Raw genomic sequence first — 24,827 nt, forward strand, 5'->3', positions numbered from 1 at the left:
TACCCAGCCACCAAGCCAAATACCAACTGATCACCACTTCTCCTTGGCATGGCAGTATGTGCTGTTGAGTACTAAAAACAAAAGAAAAGTGGTAAGACCAAGCCCTGACCCCAGAGAGTTAACTAACCAAATGATCAAACAGATAAAACCCTCACAAACGAACCAATTCGTGGACCACCAGGCATGGTGAAGAGCTAACTGGGGGACACAGAACTTCAGCATAAGCAGCAACAGAGCTGGACAAAGTCTGCAGAGCTTCCCAGAGGGAACAGAGGTAAAACCTGAGAAGTAAGGCTGAACGGGGAGCATTTTCCAGGCAGGAAGAACATCACCAGTATCTCTGGTTTTTCTCAAAAATGAAAGGTGAATGTATAGTTATTGTGGAAAGTATTTTAAATGGAACACCTATCCACATATCTTCGGCATGGGTAAACAGGAACCTTGCCAATAGTGACCTTCATAAATGTGAGTTACATTAGACTAGAATGATGGGCATAAAATCTAACTTCAGCTGTCCACACTATAAAGGTGGGGAATTAAAACATGCTTAACTCTGTAAGGCAAGTCAATGCACATGTCTGTATAAACACACATACGCGTGCATGCTTGTGCACACACATACTTCCCTGGCTCTTCTTTACATGTCTACCCTCGAGCTAAACAAATTTCTTCCTTCTGTTAGAAGAACACTCCATAACTCAGAGAAAGAGAAACTGAATTACCAGGAACAATCCACAGATTAATAACTGGGAATCGGCCACATTGGTTTTTGCTATAATCATATTCAATAAGTATGAGCAGAAAGGCCACCTTTGGTCTAATGGTACACTGGTCACTCAATAACAAGTTAACAACAATTGACTGACTGTCTGTTTAATGTAGAACACTGTGATAGTGCTAAAGGAATGGAAGGGAGGGGGCAGTGGGAAAGATTAATTAGAAGGAAGACAGAATACAATGAAAAGAAATGGAAGACTCACAAGATACTGAGTCTGATCCCAGCACCACCACTGCAAGGTCCCAGGTAAGTCGATCCCACTTTGACTTCCTCATCCATGAACATGTCCTACCTATCTCTCAGGATCATTTATAGTTCAAATGAGATAGTGTAACTCTAAGTGCTTGGAAAAGCAGAAGGCTCTGTATCATGCACCGTGAGGGTCTGGAGGTACCTACTTCCCCAGCTTCACAAACTGCCCTGTCTACTTTCCCAAGAGTCTTCTGGATCTCTCAATTTGTCCCATCCCCTCAGACAGTAACTGGTGCAGGAGAGCAGAGGAGCCAAAGGGAACCCAGTCAGGGGCAGCCAGACTCAATTTCAGACCTTTGGTTGGCTCATCAAGGAAGTTGTCTTCTTGTTTTCCACTGGAAAAACTGGGTTTGGGGCATCTCAGCTGAGCCCTGGGTAAAGCCTCACCTGATGCCGGAATCTACCCCTAGGTTGCTCAACAGCATAGGCCAATACATTTTCTTCTTTTGCTTAAACCAGTTTGGGTTGGCTTTCAGGTAATCCACTAACTAATAGGGAATGAATGAAAATATGGTTAAAGTCATGCTATAAGCCCTTCCAACTCCTCACTAAACCTGTGGCTCTGTAAGCTACCCAATGAACTATTTCCTGCCTGATGTCCTGAAGGGGATGAAGATGTTAAAAAGATGACTCAAGGAGCAAAAAGAAGAAAGACAATCATAAGCAATAAAACCAAAGTGATTACTGGGTCTGCCTTTATTTGCTTCCTGTCTTGTAAGACCAGGGAGGGTTACAGGGATGGACGGGGCTGAAACCCTTCAATGGTAAGCCAAAGAATTAGAGTGTCTATCTCAACTCTACCTCTGCCTGTTCTCTCCAGATGTTTACCTATTCCCTTTCACGGTAACCACTGAGGAGCCCAGAGGAACAATACTAATATCCCACTGATTTATTTTATATCTTAAAAAATTACTCAGGGCCTGCAGTACTGAGCTCATGTTCAAATTAAGTTTGCTGAAAATCTAATTTGGGATGAGTAATTTAATTTGGCTACTACAATTAAAAGTGGTGTAGTATTTGTGTTTTAGAGGAAAATCATATTAGATTCATCTAATCTTATTAGTGGACTATCATATTTAGATCACATTCTATCTGGAACAGATACTAGATTGATTTCTTTCATAAATCACTTGGGAGGCCAAAGGGACTAGAATTCTCCCTGGTCCTTGCCCACCCACCCGACACAGGTCAGTGCAGGCAGTGAATGCAAAAGAGGCCTCACTGAGAAGCCCACTGCACAGCTCTGGAATTCAGTAACCGAGGACATCCACCTAGCACAAGTCCTCACGTTTTGCAGGTGAGTAAACGGGGCCCAGAGTGGACAAGTGACTTGCTCCAGGTCACGTGGGCACTTAGTGACAGAGCTAAAACTACACTTAACTTCCCCTGCGTCACAGTTTGTGTCCCTGATGCTCCAACACGTGTTCTTTATAAGATCTAATATGAAAAATGGCCAGAGGGCCCCTGAGCCCCCCGCTGTTACTCACTTGATTGAAGCATAGAGTCATCAGATACTACCTCTCAGCCCGACTCTCTGCCTCTCTGAAGTTCCCAGGGAAGAGAAGGAGCATGGAGAAGCCGATCTCACTATCTCCATGGATAACTTAGACCAGTGCCCCAAATCCTTCTTGTCAAGTCCATTTTCTTGATGACGAGTTTAAACACCCTCACTCCCAGATAACAAAAATTCACATTAAGAACATTCAAACCATATGACAGGTCAGGAAAAAGAGTCTGGTTTGCTTTTTAAAATGTTCTTAATCTCAGAAGTACTGCTAACTGGGTAGACTTAGTGGGTATAATACCACACATCGGGGTTCCAACTGCAGAGTTTTACCTAAGAAAATGAGGTTACGAAGCAAAAACATGAAAATAAGAAGCTGGATAAGAACACTTGCAACATGACAAGTGAATACACACAGTGCATACAAATCCCTTGTAAACGATTTTTTAAAAGATAGAACACTGCAAAATAAAATGAGAAAGGATCCAAAGAGGCAATTTTCTCTCTCTCCCTCCCTCCCTCCCTCTCTCTCTCTCTCTCTCTCTCTCACACACACACACACACACACACACACACAGAGATTACTGATGGCCTCATGAAAAATGTTCAAAGCCATTAGTAAGCAAAGCTTGCAAACTGAAACAACACGATACTATTTTCAACTATCAAATTGGCAAAAACTGAAACAACTATAATGTTCACGACAGTCAAGGATGCTGTGAAATAGAAACTCTCAGATGCTCCTGATGACTGCAAATTAGTCCACATTTCTGAAGGGCCATCTGGTGATATGGATCACTAGCCTTAATACTGAGTTCACTCCCAAGAATTTTCCGATGAAATAATCAGAGGACTACTACAAGATTTATGTGCAGAGACATTTACAGCAGCAATATTCATACTAATAAAAATCTAGAAAAATCCAACAGTACCATAATAGAAAAATAGTTAAATAGATGATACATCAATACAAGGAATAATATGTAGGCTTTAAATCTCATGTTTTTGAAAACGATTTAAAGACACAGGGAAACGCTCACAAAATTATGCTAAAACTCAAAGCTATTAATAGGATAGCTCTCTTTTGTGAAGAAAAAAATTTATAGCATATGCATTATATATATCATGTGCATTACAAATACAGAATCTGGTGGCAGATTCATCTAAATGTCCAACAAATATTTATGCTTCTCCTTCCAGAGTGTGGGATTTTTGGCAAGAAGCGGCTGCTCAGCCAGGGGCTACATGCCCCAGCACCCCTTGTATCTAGGTGGTACCATATAACTCCTCCCACCAATGGAAGGGAAAGTGATTTGAGCACTTCCAGGCTGCGGGAGGTGGAAAGGGAAGGAGCATGGAGAAGCTGACCTCACTATCTCCATGGATGACTTAGACCTGTGCCCCAAATCCTCCTTGTCAAGTCCATTTTCTTGATCACACACCCACACCCACACACACTACTACTACTACTGATGGCCTCATGAACCATGTTCAAACCCATTAGTAAGCAAAGCTTGCAAACAGGAATAACAGGATACCATTTTCATGCTCTCTTCCTCCATCTGCCAATCGGATACAGGGGACTCCAAGACCCTAGGAAATGGAAGAGCCACCAATGGAAGGAGCCTGGGCCACTGAATCACTCAGGGGAGGGCTCCACCGGTGGAGTGACCACCAATCCTAAACTCCTATGTTGGACTCAGTGAGAAATAAACCCTATCATGTTAAGCCATAATTTGGTGTGGGTTTGTTGTTGTTGTTTTTGAGATGGAGTCTCACTCTGTTGCCTAGGCTGGAGTGCAGTGGCACGATCTTGGCTCACTGCAACCTCTGCCTCCCAGGTTAAAGCAACTCAGGAGGCTGTTGCCTCAGCCTCCTGAGTAGTTGGGACTATAGGTGCATGCCACCATGCCTGGCTAATTTTTTGTATTTTTTTAGTAGAGACGGGGTTTCACTGTGTTGCCCAGGCTGGTCTCGAACTCCTGAGCTCAGGCAATCCACCTGCCTCAGCCTCCCAAAGTGCTGGGACTACAGGTGTGAGCCATTATGCCTGGCCTGTTGTTTTTAAGACAGGGTCCCAACTCTGTCACCCAGGCTGGAGTGCAGTGGCATGATCACAGCTCCCTGCAGCCTCAACCTCCTAGGCTCAAGTAATCCTCCCACCTCAGCCTCCTGGGTAGCTGGGACCACAGGCACACACCCACGCCTGGCTAATTTTTTATGGGGATGGGGTTTCGCCATGTTGCCCAGGGTGGTCTCAAACTCTTGGGCTCAAGCCATCCTCCAGCCTCAACCTCCCACAGTGCTCAAATTACAGATGTGAGCCACTGCATCCAGTCTCATAATTTGGTATTTTAATGATTTCTTCAGCTACTGTTATCTTAACAAGCACACACCGAAAAACCACTGAAAGGAAAACTACCAAATTTTATCTGATGCATTGTACGTTAGTCAAATTACAGGTAAATTTAAAAAACGTATTTGATTCGACCACAAATGTGTCTTATTTGATAAGCAAAAAGTTACCAAAATAAAAAAGCAGGCTTTAGGTAGCAGTGTTATATAGTGAAATCTTAAAATATTGAATATGGTTACAAACATTAAAATGTAGAAGATTATCGAGGGCTCAAAGGAAAAAAAATCTAAATGTACAAGCTTTAGCAAGATATACTTAAATAATTCTGGACAAATGATTGTACAAAAATGAACCAAGATTAGAATCATTTAATATGTAAAGAAAGAGCCCTTGTGAGTCAATTAAGTGAGAGAAAAATATAGTAACTGGGGAAAAGACATAACCACTTAGTCAGAAAATATGAAATGTGAATGACATACACATATAAAAAGATTTTCAAACTCACTAATAATCAAATGAATGCAAATGAAAATAAGATGGCCTTTATCTCCTTATCAGATTTATGCATTTAAAATATTGTGAATATAGGATCCAACGTTGTTAAGATTATGACAAAATGCGTAATCATATACGCCGAAAAAAGGAGTTTAAAATTGTATCATAATTCCAATGAGTAATTTGCCATGACAACAGGAAAAAAACATGCATTAGCTTTCCCAGACCTGGTGCAGTAACTCACACCTGTAAACTTATCACTTTGTAGTCCTAGCTACTCGGGAGGCTGGGCTTGAGCCCAGGAGCTTGAGGGTGCAGTGAGCTGTTATCACATCATTACACCTCAGCCTGGGCGACAGAGCAAGACTCCATCTCAACAAACAAAAATAAAAAACCAAAAGCTGGGTGCAGTGGCTCATGCCTGTAATCCCAGCACTTTGGGAGGCTGAGGTGGGTGGATCACCTGAGGTCAGGAGTTTGAGATCAGACTGGCCAACATGGGGAAACCCCCATCTCTATATAATTAAAAAATATGCAAAGTATGCACCAGAGTTGTTTGAATAGGAAGTTTTAAACAAACAACTCAGGACTGGGCATGGTGGCTCATGCCTGTAATCCCAGCACTTTGAGAAGTCGAGGTAGGTGGATCACCTGAAGTCAGGAGTTTGAGATCACCCAGGCCAACATGGTGAAACCACATCAGGTGGGCGCCTGTAATCCCAGCTACTTAGGAGGTTGAGGCAGGAGAATCATTTGAACCGGGGAGGTGGAGTTTGCAGTGAGCAGAGATCACGCCACTGCACTCCAGCCTGGGCAACAAGAGCGAAACTCCATCTCAAAAACAAACAAACAAACAAACAAAAACAACTTAGATATCTATCTGTAAGAAGCTGGTTAAAGACATTATGGGATATATGTGTATGTGTATTCATGTATTGAAACAATATACAGCCATTAAAGTTATGCTGAAGGTCTAAATGAACAAAACATAAAAATGCTCGTAAGTTAAAAAAGCAAGATATAAAGCAATTCAAGTAGTATTTCTTTATTGTTTTTAAAAAGTGTGTGTGTGTGTGTGTGTGTGTGTGTGTATGAACATACGTTATAAATGCATAAGGAAAGATTATGAGAGGATTTTAATCAAAATGGTGAGGGTAGCTGTGGAATTATATATTTGCTATATTTTATAAGTTTTCAACAATGGAATGTATTACTTCAATTTTTGTGAAAAATTTCAAACGTACACAAAAGTAGCTAGAATATATGTACCCATCACCAGCTTGGATGAAGATTTTCAGGGGTTTTGGTGTAAGAGCTGGCATGTAGCCATAGGCCCTTTGTTAGACATGGGTGGGATCAGGGTTTGGATCCAGCTGCCTTGGAGGGTGTTTGTGTCAGTGCTTGGGAGGAAAGGTCCAAATGAAGCCTGCAGAGCCACGAGAGGGCATATTTCTTATTACTACTGAATTTGTACATTTTCTATGTATTTGTTTAGTGCTGTATTTAGTTATCTGTTCACGTGTTCTAAGAAGGTTTAGTACTTTTCTTTGTGATTTGAGCACTTCTAAGTATAAAGATTAATTCCGTCATATTACTGTCAGTCTTTCCCAGGCTGTTGTTTCCCTGTTTATTTATTTATTTTACCTGAAGAAACGTTTCATTTTCTTGTAGTTTGATTGACTATTCTTTTCCTTTTTGAATGCTTTTCTTTTGTTTCTAAGGAATATTCAATTCTATAGATTTCCTATGCCTCTACATTTTGCACTTTAATTGTTTAATCCATCTGTAATTCATTTTGATGAAGCCAAAATGATTTTTCTCAAAGTGCTAACAAGTCATCAGAATTATTTATTGAATAATCTTCCCTTCCCCGCTGATTTGCGATGACTACTTTATGATTTATTAAATTATTTATGCAAGGGTCTATTTCTGAACTATCCTAGTTCACTAATCTACTTCCTCCTTTTATGACAGTACGGCAGTGTTTTAATTACAAAGGCTTTATATTGCATTTTAATATCTGGTATAGCTAGTATATATTTTAATATCCAATAGATCTAACTCCCTTCCCCCAAAACCACTTTCAGAATTCCCCCTGATGTTCTCATCTATTTATTTTTCCAAGCAGACTTAAAAGCATCTTTTGAAATTTAAAACATCCTGATGGGACTTTCAGAGGAATGGCATTAGACTCATGAACTAATTTCAGAAGAATCCACATCCTTAATTTCAATCTCATCATCTAGAAATAGGGTTTTTAGTTAAACTCGTTAAGCCTTCTTCATCTACAACTAAGCAATCCGTCGTTAATAATAACTTTATGATTTTTCTTTACAACATGTATTCTCCAAGTTACTATTTTATGACTCTCTGCATTTACTAAAACTTGAAGAGGTAACCAGTGATGCCTTTAGTGTTTCACCAATAAGTATAATGGCAGTGGGCTGCATGAACTTGATCTTCCTTATAATATTAAAGATTGGTCACTTTACATATTCCTTTTAAAGTGGTATGTAAAAACCTAAAAACTGGCTGAATACACTTTTGGAATTAATGAGGTTATTACATGTTTTTACTTAAACAACTTATGTGAACCATAGGAAAATATATGTATTTGAAGCCATGCCTGCATGCCAGGAATATAATCTATTTGGTTATAGTAGAATATTCACATACTCTGTTGTTGAAATCTACTCACTAGAATTTTATCTAAAACTTTTACATTCCTAAGTGAGACTGGTATAGAGCCTCCCTTTGGGGACTTGCCTGTTTTGAAGTCAGGGTCATGCTTGCTTGAAAGAAGGATCTGGAAGTTTTCCATCTTTTTTCTCAATCCCGGAAAAGTTTATATAACACAGGAATTATCTGTTCCTTGAGAGTTTAAAAGGATTTTCAAAGGCCTTTTTATATCTTAAAATACTCCACCTGGCACAGGGCGTATGAGTGTGTGTGTGTCCATGTGGACATTACCATGTTAGTATACATTTAGAATGACATGTAAGATATGGATCTCAAATAGAACAGCTCTATTGTAATTCTTTCCCCCATGAAAAGGTAGTAAATGCCCAAGATGATAAAGCATTAAGAAGAAACACATTTTCCCAGGCTTTGGTTCCAAGAGCCTCCTTTTAAGAGGACATGAAGGTTATATAGGAGGTGGTCATGGAATAGTGGATGTGTTGAACCATCCAAATTTCATTGAGCCTGACCAAGTTTGGCAACCACAACTTTACCACTGACATTTGGAACTAGGAAACCTAAGACCTGGAAAGACAAGGAGATCCTCTGTCTAGCCCCAGGTCACCTCCAACTCTGTGGTAAAGTTCTTTCAACTTCCCATTCTACTGTGCCATCTCCAGCGTAGGATGCTTCACCTCTTCCACAGCAATGAACACTTGTCACTCCAAGGTTTTCTGTACTGTAGGGCCCAGGACCAGTGACCTTACAGGCACTTCACAGGTACCACAAATAAAGACTCAGAGTTGTTCTGGACTGAATGTTTGTCTTCTCCCAAATTTCCTATGTTGAAGCCTTAAACCCCAATGGGATGCCATTAGGAGATGAGGTCTTTGAGAGAGAATTAAGTTTAGGTAAGGTGATGAGAGTGGAGCTCCCATGATGGGATGAGCGACCTTATAAGAAGAGGAAGAGGAATCTGAGACTCCTGTCTCTGAGTGCACAAGGAAGAGATCAAGTAAGAACACAGCAAGATGGCTCTCACCCACAAACCAAGAGAAGAGGCCTCAGAATAAAACTTACCTTGCTGGACACCTTGATCTTAGACTTCCCAGCCTCCAGAGCTATGAAAAATAAGTATCTATTGTTTAAGCCACCCACTTTATGGTATTTTGCTATGGCAGCCTGAGCTGACCAAGACAAGAATGTTGTGACAATGTCTGTCAAAAAGGGCAATGTCTGCTATGGAGTGAGATATGCCTTGAAAGAAACTAGTGGCAAGGGGTCTGAACAAATTAAGATCCAGTGTCGGCTGAGCATGGTGGCTCATGCCTGTAATCCCAGCACTTTGGGAGGCCGAGGCGGGTGGATCACAAGGTCAGGAGTTCGAGACCAGCCTGACCAACATGGCTAGACCCTGTATTTACTAAAAATACAAAAAATTAGCCAGGCACGGTGTCTCGCACCTATAATCCTAGCTACCCAGGAGGCTGAGGCAGGAGAATCGCTTGAACCCAGGAGGCAGAGATTGCAGTGAGCCGAGATTGTGCCACTGCACTCCAGCCTGGGTGACAGAATGAGACCCTATCTTAAAAAAAAAAAAAAGATTCAGCATCTGCTAGAACGTGCAAGAACTGTGCCGTATGAGCACAGATCAGGATACTAGCAGGATTCAAACGGTGATACTTTGCCCAAGAATGTCGTTAACAGCCAGTAATTGTAGGTGTGAGTGTGCCACAGAATGGTCCTTTTATTGAGAAAGCCACATGTGAGATCACATCCTTGTTCACAGGAGACCCATGAAATGTTAGGATTAGGACACCTTTTGCCAGTCAAGGTGCTGAGTGTTAGGAGATAGTCCTGCAGGACCTTGAAACTTTCTTTGGCTCTAGGATTCCATGATTCCAGTCACAATCTCACATGGGTGAGCAAGCATTCTTTTCGTCCTGGTCAACAAGGACAGAGGAGGTGCTTTCACACCAATCATGGCCTAACACAGAAGCTTAATCCTGGCTGGAAGGCAATGTGTGTTTGTGGCAAAGCCAGGCAGATGTGTAACAAAAGCAGAATGAGTAATGTTTAGTTAAGCTTCTGGATGGCAGGGGTAGTTGGGTGTATGTTTGGGGATTTTTAATGATTCCAAAAGGCATCTTAAAAAGTCACACTATTTTGGCAGTTCTAAGATGCAACTTTTACTGCAGCAACTGACTGCTGCAAATATTAATAGCGGCACTTACCAGCAACATTGCTCTCAAGCACCTCATTCCTTTCTGGGGCTCCTGAGATCAAACCAAGTCTTCTGCATATGCGTGGGAGTGGGGGGCGCACACACCCTTTCCCACCCACAGAGGCATACCATACAACCGAAAGCCAGATCAAATTGAAGACATTGATCATTTTTAGGGTTAAATGGTAGAAAAGGGAAAACTGTCAACACACTTTTTAATTCGAACTATTTAGGTATTGCAAGATTTTCTCCCTGCTGGTGGAAAATTAAACTAACAATTCTAAGTTAATGACTGGAGGGTAAACGGTTCCTTCTTTATAAACTAAATAGGATTTATCAAAACTTGTATTAAAATTATTTTCCCCCAACTTTAACTTATAAATCCAATCAAGACATGACTCTAGAGAACTCTTAGGCTCCAAGTGAGGCTTCAAAAAGTAGGGTGTATTTCCCTACAGTTAACACATTCAGAAGCTAACTCCACATCACCAGGTGAGCTCCCGACACCTGGAGGGCAAATGTAGGCCAATGCCCACCCTCCCTGGGTGTAGTTTTCACAGGTGATGTCAGAAAAATGAGAACAATGTAGTAAATGATTCCTAAAGCTGAGTGTTTTCAATTTAAAGATTTTTGTTGTTGTTGTTCTTAGATGATCTTTTCCTAATACTTGGCATTAAGATGGTTTTTTTCATAAAAGCTTGGTGATGCGTGTTAAGAGTTTTTAAAATGTCCTAACTTGGCGAGATAAAAAAAGACTGGGAGCCCTAGGCCAATGCCGTAAAGCTTTTTTTTTTTTTTTTTTCCTCTTTCTTAGTGCTTTCTTGGACCAGGCAATCTTCATTTGAGAACCACTAGTTTACACAGCTGAGCCAAGGAATTTGGAGTCAATCGGTGCTCATCTGGGTATCAAAATGGTGGCAAACCCCAAGTGCAACTAACCACCTACAGAAAACCAAAGTCTAACTTTAGTCAACACTTGGGAGTGGGGATAAAGAATGTTGTCTTCAAAGCTCCTGGTCACTCTGGACACCGTTCTCCTGCTGCACCCTACGGCCTCCTCCTCCTGGTTCTGAAAAGGGTGGTAAAGCTTTTGGAGGCCCTGTGCCAACCTGTGCTCTCCCCCATCGTTAATCTGGGAACCCCAAATCAAGACACTTGACCCTCCTGGGGTTCTGAGAGGTCAGCCCTATGGCACCAGAGGCTTTAGGGAATGATTCACCATATTGTCAGCTGAAATGCTACTGAAGTGAATGTCCAAGACAAGCTTCTCAGTATTGCTCCATCTCACTCAATCCAGGTGACCCTAAAACCCATCCGCCCACCCAGAACAGTCTCACTGTGCAGTTGGTTCAGAAAACCAAAGGCAAGGAGGGTCACTCATCCCTCCGGAGCCTCAAACTGAAAATAAGAGAAAAAATTGCCAGGTGCGGTGGCTCACACCTGTAATCCCAGCACTTTGGGAAGCCAAGGCTGGCAGATCACAAGGTCAAGAGATCGAGACCATCCTAGCCAACATGGTGAAACCCCGTCTCTACTAAAAATACAAAAGTTAGCTGGGTGTGGTGGCGCACACCTGTAGTCCCAGCTACTCGGGAGGCTGAGGCAGGAGAATTGCTTGAATCTGGAGGCGGAGGTTGCAGTGAGCTGAGATCGTACCACTGCACTCCAGCCTGGGTGAAAAAGCGAGACTTCATCTCAAAAAAAAAAAAAAAAAAAACAGCCGGGATAGGTCATAACAGGCCATCATTTTTTCAACTAAAAATATAAGAACGTATTGCCATAAAATTTTAAACTTTCTATTTTCCAGAGGCTATACCTATTTTTAATTTAATTGTATGCTCCTTAAACTTTTCTCTATTTAGACTTTCCTCAAAATGAATTATAAAACACACACACACAAACACTTCAGTAAAAAAAGAATCCATAAACACTAAATATTTTAATACGTTTATTTACCTCCTCTCTAACTGAACTAATCAGCAGCAGATAATATATTTGTTGCAAAGAGAGTTAATTTCCTAGATTAAACATGCACATAAAAACATAAAGGTGACAATATTTGGAGATATATGACATTAATAAAGGTAACATTTATGGGGCTAGCCACTGGGCTAAGCACTCAACTTGGATCACCTCAGTTAATCCTTACAGCAAACCTATAAAGTAGGTGCTATTCTTATTTCCATTTTATAGACAAGGTTATAAATGAGGAACCTCATTACTGTAATTTAATCTTCACCAACCCAGAATTTGAGTTCAGTGTTTACTCTGGCTATTAAAAGGTTGAATAAGCAAATTAGAAATTAAACGGGATTTCAGAAGGTATATTTAACCTACTAGAAGGTCCTACATTTTAAGACATACTAAAAAACAGATGCTAACTGCTTCCAACAGGATATGTTTGGGAAGATTCTGCCTGATACCACACCACACTAAAACACTTTAAAATTCAAACTTTTACGTGTTAAGATTGAGTTTCCTCTCCCTATTACCCCCAATGACTGGTCCAAATTAGAAAGGTATCATTCTACCTCTATGGGTGGTACAGTATGGTGGATGTCAACTGGGGCTCCCAAGGTGTATGTCTCTCCTCCCCTGACACTATCCAAAACTCTACACACCCCCAGCCTCCCCACAGCCCGGTGCAGAAGCCAGCCTGAGGATGAACTGACCCAGGGAGGAGTAAGCGGAGAGATTAAAAAAAACACACACACACAAAATCAACTGGATGGTTGAGCTGCTGGTTCACACCCACCCTGCAGTCCACCCTATCCCTGCACACTGCAGGTACATGAGCTGATTAATCAATTCCTTGTGCCATGGGAGCCCTAAGTTAGGTTTTCTAGAATTCGGATTTAGGATTTTTGGTAGTCAGTCTGAAAGAATCCAAACTGATAAATGGGAAACAAGAGCTTCTATAGCCTGAATGTTTGTGTCCCTCCCAAATTCATGTGTTAGAATCCTAATCTCCAAAGTGATAGTATTAGGGATGGAACCTTTGGGAGGTGATCAGTTCTTGAGGGTGAAGTCCTCATGAATAGGATTAGTGCCCTTATTCAGGAGGCCTGACAGAGACTCTCATCCCTTCCACGACGTAAGGTCACAAGAAGTTGTCAGTCTGCAACATGAAAGAGGCCCTCGCCAGAACCTGACCATGCTGGCAGCCTCATCTCAGACTTCCAGCCTCCAGAACTCTGAGAAATACATGTTGGTGGTGGTTACAAGCCTCCCCATCTACGGCATTCTGTTTTAACAGCCCAAACAGACTACGATGTGTGTGAATCCACAGCCTCTTCCTGGCACTTGCTCAGATTTTGCTTTATGCTTTTTTTTTTTTTTTTTTTAAACTGTTTCAAATGTTTTGTGTTGTTTTTCCCGAGAAATTGTAACAGGCTTTCAAGAAACACTTTCATGAATTAATGAGTGGCCTTGGGCAAGTCCCTTGACTTCCCTGGGTCTTTTCAAGTCTGAAAAGGACTGGGATCTCTGCTGCCTCACAGTCGGTACATCTACGTAGCTGACCTCACAATGCAAAGTTTCACTTAAACATACATAAAAGCCTCTTTTGGTCTAAAGTAGAAACATCCTTATAATTCAAGTGACCTTTAACTCTTGACTCTCTGAGATCATTCCCATTCGCTCCACAGATCCACCCTCCATCCTCCACGTAGCTCTACCCTCTGTGGGCAGCATCCACTCAGCTCCCTTGCCTCTGGCTCTGACCGAGGTTGCCTAATGGGAGGCACCAGCATCAGGAGATGGGAGATCTGAGGGGTTCAATGAGGATATTTATTCTCTTGGCTCTTTCCCGGCCAAGCTGCTGTAGGTTGATTGCATTCCTCTACCAGAGACACCTCTCCAGCTACTGTTTCCCATCCTGACAGCCAAGTCCCTCTGTCTTCCTTCTGGGCCTAGGCACAGTAACAGCTCCCTGACACTGCTGGCCCTGGGTGCTTCAGCATCCCTTGTGGGTTTCTCTGAACTCTGCCTGCATCCTTATAAGTAGTCCCTTCGGTAGAGCCCCTTCAATTCCCCCCTTTGCACAAGCCACATGTTTCCACCTGGAACCCCGAGAGATGAGGGCTTTAAAATTAAATCAGAATCAGGCACAATAAAAAAGAAACTGAAGCAATCAATTCTAAGCCTCACATAAGAGGAATGGAAAGTGTGGCACATGCCAAGAAAACAAAACCACACACACCGAAACAATCAAATCAGATACCACCACCCGCCTTCCCCACTGTCGCCGAGACCGTGTGGAGGACGGAGCCATCTCCTGCTGGATCAGGGTTTACACCTGAATAAAAGCTTAAAATTCTATTGACCCTTGAAACAGTTTGTGAGGGGCCCAGCAGAGGAATCACAGCTCTGTGCCCATTTTATGGAGGGACAAACTGAGAATGGAAGGGATCATGAGGTCAGAGCTGATATAAACATGAGGAATGCCCCAGGGCCAGCTAAGACTCCTGAGTCCAGGAGCCCGCCTACGGCAGGCTCTGTGGAGCTTCCCACAGCAGCCTTCTATACCATGACTCTCCAGAGATGCATCCAGACATTTTTAATTCCTTCTGAACACTTCTAGAACTACCATTTGGGGAGGTCCATTGGATCCTCAACTATTTACAACTCTGTGAAATGAAGAGAGACAAGACACCCTCTCCCCCGTTCCAGAAGCTGCCAAAAACCAGTATATGAATCCACAATCCCTGACCACTTCCCAGAGAAAATTTTCTGGAAATCTATGGATTTCCAGGACCAGAGCAGCCCTTCTCTGCTTCTTGGGGCATTCTCTGCACCACGTGGGTCCAAAAATGGTCTTATGATTGCTTTGTGTAAAATGTTCCAACATCAGGAATTCCCGAGAAGCTACCTGTTTGAGGATGAAGAGGCTCAATCTTTCAGGGTTGTCCTGCTTCTGCGTCTTCTTCCTTCAGCATCCTCCACAGCCAGGGCCTGCAGGGGTGACCCAAAGAGCACAGTCAGGATATCTGGCTTCAGAATGAGGAACAGTGAGTATCGATCAGGGAGAGACCAGAGAAGTGACCCAGGATGGAGCCCGAAAGATCCCAGTGGCTGATGGGCCCACCCAGGAGGAGGACCCGGCAAAGGCTGCTGGGTAAAGTAAAAGTAAAAGCCAAAATCCTTGAAATGGCCATGGTTGGCCAGGCGTGGTGGCTCACATCTGTCATCCCAGCACTTTGGGAGGCCAAGGTGGGTGGATCTCAAGCCAGGCCAACATAGTGAAACCCTGTCTCTACTAAAAATACAAAAAATTAGCCGGGCATGGTGGTGGGTACCTGTAATCCCAGCTACTTGGGAGGCTGAGGCAGGAGAATCGCTTGAACCCGGGAGGTGGAGGTTGCAGTGAGAGGAGATGGCACCACTGCACTCCAGCCTGAAACTCCATCTCAAAACAAAAACAAAAACAAAAAAAAGAAATGGCCACGGTCCACACGACTTGACTGGGCCTCTTCCCTGACGGACTGAGGCACCTGACCTCTTCTCCTCCTACTCTACCCTTCCTCAATTTCCTCTAGCCACAATGGCTTCTTCAAACATCCAAGCAGGCTCCTGCCTCAGCCCTCCACACTTGCTCTCCCCCATCCCTGGAGCACTGTTCCCCCAGGCATCCGGCACTTCCTACAGCTCTCTGCTCCCATGTCCTTTGCAGTGAGACCCACCTCCAACCCCGGCCCCCTTCCTAGCTTCCTTCCCTCTTATATATTTCTCTTTGCAACCCTTATCACCACCTGACATTTATTTATTTTTTTCATCCCTTTTTCGCCACTTCCCTTAGACTGTAAACTCCCTGAGAGCAGGAACATCGTATTATGGTATGCCCAGAGTCTGGCACATAGTAGGTGCTCAAGAAATAGCTGTTGAGAGATTTTGTATGATGGAATCAAACAAGCCAAGAAAAGAGAGAGCTGCAGGAAGGAGGAAGCTGCTCACAGTGTCAACAGCAGCAAAGAGCCCAGACAGATAAGAACTGAAGTGTCCGTTGCGTGTGGCAACGTGGTGGCTGCAGGTAACCTTAGAGAGGGCAGCCCCTGCAGAAGGCAGGAGGCCTCTGCAGCAACCTCATCAGTCCCTGCCCTGGACCAGGCACAAGGCCCCACAGATGGAGGCCAGACTACGTGGGCTGTGTCAGTGAGGGCAGATTATATCCACAGGTCCATCTGTGAGGGGAGGAGACGAGAGAAAGTGAGGCTGAGGCGGGTGAAGCCCTGAGGAAATTGCTGCTACAGGACTGAGGGGTGAGGTCCCAGGGGCTGCAGGAGGCAGGGGGACCCCTGTACAGGGAGAGGGTTCTCTCTCGCCAGGAGGGAGGATGTCTCTTTCTCTGAGTACAAGGAAACCAGGTGGGAAGGAGCCCAATGCAGGTCAGCACACAGGAGGGAACCCGAGTGGGCTCGCCATGGAGTGACATTTTCTGTGAACAGAGAAGCCAGGTGGTCTCCTGAGTGGAGAAGGGCAGATAGGAGAGGAGGCTGGTGTGCATGTCCCACTGTGTGTATCAAATGCGGCGTGGCCCTAAAGCCCAGCACTTCCCAACATTGGTGCCCTAGGTGGCTCACTCTCTCACCCTAGTCCCCACCCTGACTGGAGGCAGACACCTGCTGGCCAGCATCCCAGAGGGCCCCGCTCCAACCAGAGGCCGTGGTTTCGTAGAGGTGCACTCTACATGGATGTGGGGTTTTCTGTGACAGCCCTCAGTAGCCAGGGTTTAGGAGGACAAGTTCTTAAAGCCGAATTCAAACACCCCAAGCAGTTCCATCCCTTTCCATGAAGGCTTTGTCATTCTCCCAGGCTCCGAGATTCAGAACCTCATTCTCCACTCCCCTCATACCTCCTGGTCACAAAACGATGCCTCTCACCGCATGAGAAGATTCATTATTCCTTGAGCACCTACAAAGTGCTGGGTGTGCTACAAGTTAACAAGAGTCCTGTGAAGCGTTTTTAGCCTCTATCTATAGATGACAAAACAGGTTGAAAGAGATGGAAGTGCTCAGGGCCACACAGGTGGCAAGTAGCAGAGCTGAGATTTGAAACCTTCCACCTGTCTCGTCTTTTCTACATACACTACCGCCACCCTAGTCCAAGTCCTCAACATTTCATTCCTAACCCCCGACATGATAAACGTCTCCTAACTTATCAGCACTGCCCATTCGCAGTTCATAAATCCAGACGGACCTTCTTACAGCATTGCATTTACCAATCCCGGCCCCAAACTTTGGCTTCGGAGATTCCTCAATACAGGAACCTTCCAAACTCCACAGCCATCCCTTGGGATCCTTCCTAAATGGTGCACGTGTCCTTCTTCAATCCTGTTTCCCATGTGGACCTCTGCTCACCCCATCTGTAATCCCCTGCCCAGTCCATGCACCTCGCCCAGGTCCCAACACCCAGCACATTCCTCCCCTGCAGCTCTGCCCTCTGGTCACCCAGCTCCAGCCCTCTGGATCTGCTGGGTGCTGGGTGCTGGGTCTCTGGGTCTGCAGTCTGCTGGCTGGCACCAACCCAGCTCACTGAGCTCTCCTGGCTCTTCTGAGCTCACTGCATTTAGCTTCTCTGGGCAAGAGTTCCCTGTGCCCAAGTGGAATGCAAGCCTCTTGAGGGCAATGAATAGGGTTGAAAATGCTTACAGTTGCCCACTGCTCAACACAGTGTCTCAGTTATTTGATCCACAGAACAATCCTGATGCTCAGGTGATACGATTCCAGAGGTTTTTCAGAAAATACAGGAGAACCAAGATGGGCAAGTGAAGGGACGCAGGGCCTTCTTGAAGTTGGGAGGCATACCTGCTCTTCCTATATAGGAGGCACCAGAGTCCGGCACCTTCTAACAGCTGCTCTAACAGGGAGGAGGGCGGCTGGATTTGGCTCCCCTCTCCTCTTCCTGCACCTGCATATTCAAGGTCTTGGTGCCCTTCCTTTGCCACCCTTTCACATGCTTTTGCAGACATACATAGATATACTCTCTTCTTCCTTCTTCAAGGGAGAGCTTGAAATGTAAGGAATCCAGCTGTGTGGAGAAGCTGCTGGTGACTAGCAAAGCAGTCAGGGCTCAGCGCCCAGAAGCAGGGAAAAGAATATTCTATTTCTGAGAAATGAGGAGCTGGACTGATTCACTTGGATCACCAGCTACAGACTACCATCTACCAGTTCTGGGATTCCCAGAGCCACAAGGGGATGGGAAAGGTGAAAATCAGCAAAGCACTCAGGGCCATCCAGTTACCCCAGGCAGACAGATGGGCAGGCCTGGGTAACAAGGGGCTGAGAGAAAACCATGGGTTTCAAGGGGATGCTGTCACCAAGATGCCCCAAAAGAAATCAGGATCTACCCAAACCAGGAGCAACCAAAGGGGAAGCATGCTCCTCAGGACTTAGCTGAAGTCACAGGAGCACTGGAGTCAGGTCTGGGATCAAATCCTGACCTCATCGGCCAGGTCAGCCTTCACCTCTTGGGAGTTGTGGCTCTGCATGAGCGAGTGTGAGGCCTAAATAAAACAAGTGTATAGAAGCATCATCTGCAGCACAGTGCCTGGCCTTACATAAGGGGCCCACTCAGTGTTGCTCCCCTCCCCCTTTCCAGGCTTCAGACCTCACAGCTCTCTCTACCCTTACTAACAGAAACAAGCACAGGGCTACAGAGCATTTCCCAGCAAGAAGGTTTGCAAAGAAGGACGGCAGAAGTCTGCAAAGGAACAAACAGGCCGCCCCACTGCTGGTAAGAGAGAAGCGCCGGACCTCGGTGAATGCCCAGGTTTCAAAACACACAGAGCTGCGAGCCTCCGATCGTACCTAAACAGGAAGTTTGTGACAAACTTAGAAAACACGCATGCACAGTGGCAGGAGGCCACACACCACTGAGAAAAGATGAAATCCGGCCCTGCAGGGGGCTCTATGTGGAGGAGAAGGAGCCTGCCCAGCCCAAGCTCCCAAGGCACCAAGATCTTCCCGGCTGTCAGGAGGCACCCTTACCCTGGGCTTCTCCTCACCCAAAGCACGGGAGGGATTTGGGCCAAACCGTGTGGAGCTGCTCTGGTTTCCAAAGCCAGGCTCTGCTCACCCTGTCCTGCTCTCTCTCCTGCCCCTACCCACTCAGGCATCTAGGACATTAAGCACCCCCAACAGCTAGCAAGGGGCCTGGTGACTGAGGTGTGTGTGTGGTAGGGGACCATTTTTCAGCTGGGAGATCTTAGCACAGAAAGGGGAAGTGACATGCAGCGGTCCCGCAGAGCTCCCGTCCTCCATCTGATCTCCCTCCGGCCACCCAGCCAGCGTCTGTGTCATCGGGGCCGCCTGCAGCATTCCACAGTGGGGTCCTCAGCGGCCACCTCCTGCCCCTTTGACATCTTGCCTGGCCCTAACATTTTGACTTGCATTGTTCACACTAGCATGGGACTTGGTAACGTCAGTTCATTTATCTGAAAGTGCAGGCAACTGTGGACACAATCTGTGTCATCTCAAGCAGAGGACAAACTAGGAAGCTCCTTCCCCTCTGTCCACAATCTCTCAAGTGTCCACAATCCACTTCTGCCAGTGGATGCGCCCTGCGTCCAGGCAGTATGTTTGGTGTCGGAGCTCCAGTAAATACCGGTAGCTTCATAAACAACATCAAGACCTTCCTATTGCACCTCCCCAACCAGGCTATGTCCTACTTGTCTCTGACTCACCCTCAGCAAGGACGGGTCCCTTCCATCCTTCCTGAGTGGAGGGCCCAGCTGCAAACTCGGTCTCCCGATGGTTGGCCCCTCAGCGCCCCCACACTCAGCACCTCCCTCAGTGGTTTCCTCGCCCCCCCAAGTTAGGTTCCTTTTTAAAAAAATGACTCATTTAGGAAGAGACAAAACCAAGAACTTCAATGGTAAAGATAAAACGGCAAGCACCAAGACTCTAAACACCTCCCACTCCATGTAGAATTTAGATCCGATAAAGCTTCCCCAAACTGGACCTCCTAATTTGGAACTTACGGTATACACAATTCTTCTAGCAAAGACACTTCCAGTAATGTCTTAATGTTTCAGTGTCTTCTTTACAAATAGAGAATGGCCCCAGAACTCCAAGCGGTAGTTTTTTCAAAATGAGGGTAAGGGAAATTAAAGATTAAAAGTCCATGCTTTCAACTTCTGGGTCAAACAAGCAATTATTTGATGTTTTACTACATTTATGATTCTAATTTATTGATTGCGGGACACAGGCATTATATCACGGGCCTAATGAGAATTATGGGGAGTTTTTTAATGAAAAATGACTTCTTGGTATGTAAAAGGTTTATGACATTTGTGCACAGTATCTGAAAGGAATGAAATTATATGATACAATTCAGAGAACCATAACACTTTAATCTAAAATGAGCAATTAAGATGACCCAAATCCAAGGGTTCCCACTGTTAGCTGCATTTCTGAAAAAATTTTCAGGTTCCCAAAATTCTGACACTTTCGGCCTGGAGTGGAGTCCTGGCATCAACTGGGTTCTTTTATAAGTTTCCTAGTGATTTTAAGGTGCCTATCATGTTGAGACCCACTTATCTGCAGATAAAAAGGCTGGCATCTAAAAAAATCTGGCTGGGCACAGTGGCTCACGCCTGTAATCCCAGCACTTTGGGAGGCCAAGGTGGACGGATCACAAGGTCAGGAGATCGAGACCATCCTGGACAACATGATGAAACCCTGTCTCTATTTAAAATACAAAAATTTGCTGGGCCTGGTAGTGCACGTCTGTAGTCTCAGCTACTCAGGAGGCTGAGGCAGGAAAATTGCTTGAACCCGGGAGGCAGAGGTTGCAGTGAGCCGAGATCGTGCCACTGCACTACAGCCTGGCGACAGAGCAAGACTCCGTCTCAACAACAACAACAAAAATCTGAGGAGGCTGGGTGCAGTGGCTCACACCTGTAATTCTAGCACTTTGGGAGGCCGATCACTTGAGGTGGATCACTTGAGGTCAAGAGTTCCAGACAAGCCTGAGCAACATGGTGAAACCCTGTCTCTACTAAAAATACAAATGTTAGCTGGCACAGTGGCAGGTGCCACCCAGCTGTTTGGGAGGCTGAAGCAGATAATCGCTTGAACCTGCAAGGTAGAGGTTATAGTGAGCCGAGATCAAGCCACTGCACTCCAGCCTGGGCAACAGAGCGAGACTCCAACTCAAAAAAATCTAAACAAACAAACAAACAAACTGAGGAGCAGTTCAAAACTGCACAGTCAGTCAGGGCCAAAACCAGAACCGAATCTAAAATCTACATCCCCCCTCAATCCAGTCTGGTTCTACAGTTTTGCCCAGGGTTTTGGTATCCACAGATTTGCTAAAACTTTTTTTTTTTTTAATAAACAAACAAACAAACAAAAAAGGGGACTGACTAGGGCTGCCAATTTTTGTTTTGTCAAGCAAGGGTGTTTTACAAATATCTACCAGTTATTATACTATCACCACTTCCTGAGGTGTTTCTTGTCCATTTGCATACATGTTGCCCCCTCTGGCCCAATCCCCACCCAGGAGGTAAAATTTCACAATATCTGGCCCCTGCCCACTGTTGCATTCACCTTCACTCACCCTGCTCCTTATTTGACAAATCCAATCAAAACCAAGGCCTAAAAAATTCTCCATCTCCTCCTTCTCTAACTCCAGTTTCTGAAAGCCTCTTCTCTGACCACAAATTACTTCCTAGTCCCTCTAAACCTGCTCTTCACCTTCCTCCTGACCTCCACATGACAACATCTGTACAAGCCATACAAACACTTTTGCTGTTCCACACACATTATCCCTTCTAAATGTCTCCCTAATCAATGATATACCAGCAACTATTAAAAGAGGCTGCCTCTGAGGAGCAGACTTAGGGGGTAAATAATGGAGGCAGGGGAAGGGGGGAGTCTCTTTATACTCCATTCGAATTTGGAGCATGCATGTATTCTTTTCAATGGACACATACACACAGCAGGTAACAAAATGCATCTTTGATTTGCTTCTGTATTTATAAAAACACAGAAAATTGTCTGGGAAGTATATATGCCCAGGTTCTAAATGTAAATAATATCTGAGTGGTGGGATTATGGGTGACATTACTTCCACTTTCCTTTCCTCTGTGTTATCTTTATTATGTTTTATTTACATAACCAAAAAACACAAAAACTTCAAAACCTGAACCAGAGCGAGGCGTGGTGGCACACCCCTATAGTCCCAGCTACTTGTGAGGCTGAGGCAAGAGAATCACTTGAGTTCGAGTGCAGCCTGGGCAACATAGCAAGATCCCATCTCTTAAGACAAAAACTATGAACAAAGGCATTATCTGATGTCTGAAACCTACATAGTATTGAAAAGCAAAGGCACCAGAGCAGGTCACAGACTGGCATAGAGAATTATCTCTTTTCTGTAAAATGAAGGGTCAGACCCTCCTCGCTTCTATGCCCGGCCTGGGCCCTGAATCTACTACTGCCACTGACCTCAGGCCACCCTGTGGCCCTGCTGGCCCCCAAAAACAGATGCAGAAGAGATGTCCTCGCACAGGCATAAAGCCGCTTCCAGAGCCTCTCTGGCCTCAGGTTACCCCCCACTACCCCTCCCTGCTCCCTAAGGAGGGCCAATTATCCTCTCCTGAGTGTTTCCTCTGAGCTCTGGTTTTCTCTGTTTTCCTCTGTGTTTTTCCTCTATGCTCCCCAAGCCTTTTTGAGTCTCTGCAAACGGGAGCAGCCACATATGATCCAAGTAACCCTCAAGTTCACAACCTGTACATCAGGAGCCCAGAAACTCTTTAGATGGAGTGTAAACCATGGGATTCTGCACAGTTCCCATGGCTCCCTAATGTTTTACAAGGCAGAGAAGAAGGGTGGCAGAGTGCTCCAGGCACCAAGAACAGAAATGAGAGTTCAAAGGCCTGCAGGTCAGAGGTATATGGTATGCTCAGGCAAGATAAAGGCATTCAGGATAACTGGAGTGTCTCTGAGCATGCCCAAGGTCTAGCAGAGAGAAAACTCCAAGGAAACTTACCAAAATTCACGAGGGCCAGCAAAGAAGGGCCAAGCGAAGAGCTCTCAACCTTTCATCTGCTGTGCCTCCTTCCAAATGCTTCCTCACTTGATCTACTCTTCCAGTGTCTAGGAGGATCTAGGCCAACAGGAGTGGGTGGCAAAATAGGAATAGAGAAAAAAGAAATGAGATTAAGCAACCCCACACAGGAGGCAGGCTAGGGTCCTCCCAGTGCAGTGGTTCCTGAGGTGGGGCGACCTTGATGCTCAACCCCCTCCTTGGTATCAGCTCCAAAGGCAAAGGACATTTGCAATGTATCCAAACTTCTGGAGCTCTCAAGGTAGCTTTTTAAAGAACTTTGAGACTTCAAGAGTGCCAAAACGCAGGTTGGCCATGCTCAATTAGATGCATCTGTGACCTGTGTAAGACCTTTTGGGGAGCCCTATTGAGCTGGACTAGCATTCAGCCCCTGTCCGATAAGAAGGAAGCTGTTGGAAATTCTGTTTCCTTAAATGTCCCCCTCTATTGTGCAAGCTTATCTGTTTAGGGGGAAATTCTGCCCTGTAGAGAGTGCTGTTCTGTTTAAGTAGGGGGTATGTACCTGTCTTTCCCCGTCTCCTCAAAACCTCAACTAAGGCCAAGCGCGGTGGCTCACGCCTGTAATCCCAGCACTTTGGGAAGCTGAGGCAGGTGAATCACTTGAGCTCAGGAGTTCGAGACCAGCTTGGCCAACATGGTGAAACTCCGTCTCTACTAAAAATACAAAAATCAGCTGGGCATGGTGGTAGGTGCCTAATCTCAGCTACTCAGGAGGCTGAGGCAGGAGAATAGCTTGTACCCAGCAATCAGAGGTTGCAGTGAACTGAGATCACACCTCTGCAGTACAGCCTGGGTGACAGAGCAAGACTCAGTCTCAGAAAACCCCCCCAAAAACCCCTCAACTAGACTGTAAGATTCTACTAGAGTCAGCTCTAGCTTCTGCGTCTTCACTTTCCTTTAAGAAAGTCCTCCCTGTTGGCTTTCACTGAGCTCTTATTAACCAAGTAGAAAGCCAGTTTTCAAATCCATCAGCTCCTACATGATACTTCTGTCCAGCAGCTATGGCTCTCACTGAGCTGCGGTGACAGTTCCGTGATGGAGTTCCTTCAGGCCTCAGAGTGGCAATGACTTCCCCCCATAGGGCCATCCCCCGTTACCATCTAGAGTACAGTCCCTGGGTGCCATATCCTCCCAGTCATTTCCCTTCCCCCTGACTAATTTACTTTATTAAAGTCTCTTCGGCTGGGCTCGGTGGCCCACACCTGTAATCCCAGCACTTTGGGAGGCTGAGGTGGGTGGATCACCTGAGGTCGGGAGTTCGAGATCAGCCTGACCAACGTGGCAAAACTCTGTCTCTACTAAAAAATACAAAATTAACTGAGCATGGTGGCCACACACCTGTAATCCCAGCTACTCAAGAGGCTGAGGCAGGAGATCTGCTTGAACACAGATGGTGGAGGTTGTGGTGAGCCGAGATTGTGCCACTGCACTCCTGCCTGGGCAACAAGAGCAAAACTCAGTCTCACAAAAAAAA

The 24,827-nt window shown here is 45.1% G+C and overlaps 1 protein-coding gene across 16 annotated transcripts in view; it reads right to left on the bottom strand.

The window, feature by feature from the left end:
• Positions 1–24,827, bottom strand: part of TRERF1 (transcriptional regulating factor 1) — a 237,929-nt gene that overhangs the window by 131,004 nt on the left and 82,098 nt on the right. For 14 of the 16 annotated variants that reach the window (XM_017547279.2, XM_017547277.2, XM_037745300.1 and 11 more), the window contains one exon: positions 15,159–15,241. The gene's annotated coding sequence lies outside the window, so the exon portion shown is untranslated. Of the gene's footprint in view, positions 1–15,158; positions 15,242–23,275; positions 23,393–24,827 lie in introns of all 16 variants that reach the window. The other 2 variants (XM_017547280.2, XM_017547282.2) reach the window with 1 other exon arrangement.

This window comes from Cebus imitator, unplaced genomic scaffold (assembly GCF_001604975.1).
Source record: "Cebus imitator isolate Cc_AM_T3 unplaced genomic scaffold, Cebus_imitator-1.0 Scaffold197, whole genome shotgun sequence".
Taxonomy (NCBI): Eukaryota; Metazoa; Chordata; class Mammalia; order Primates; family Cebidae; genus Cebus; species Cebus imitator.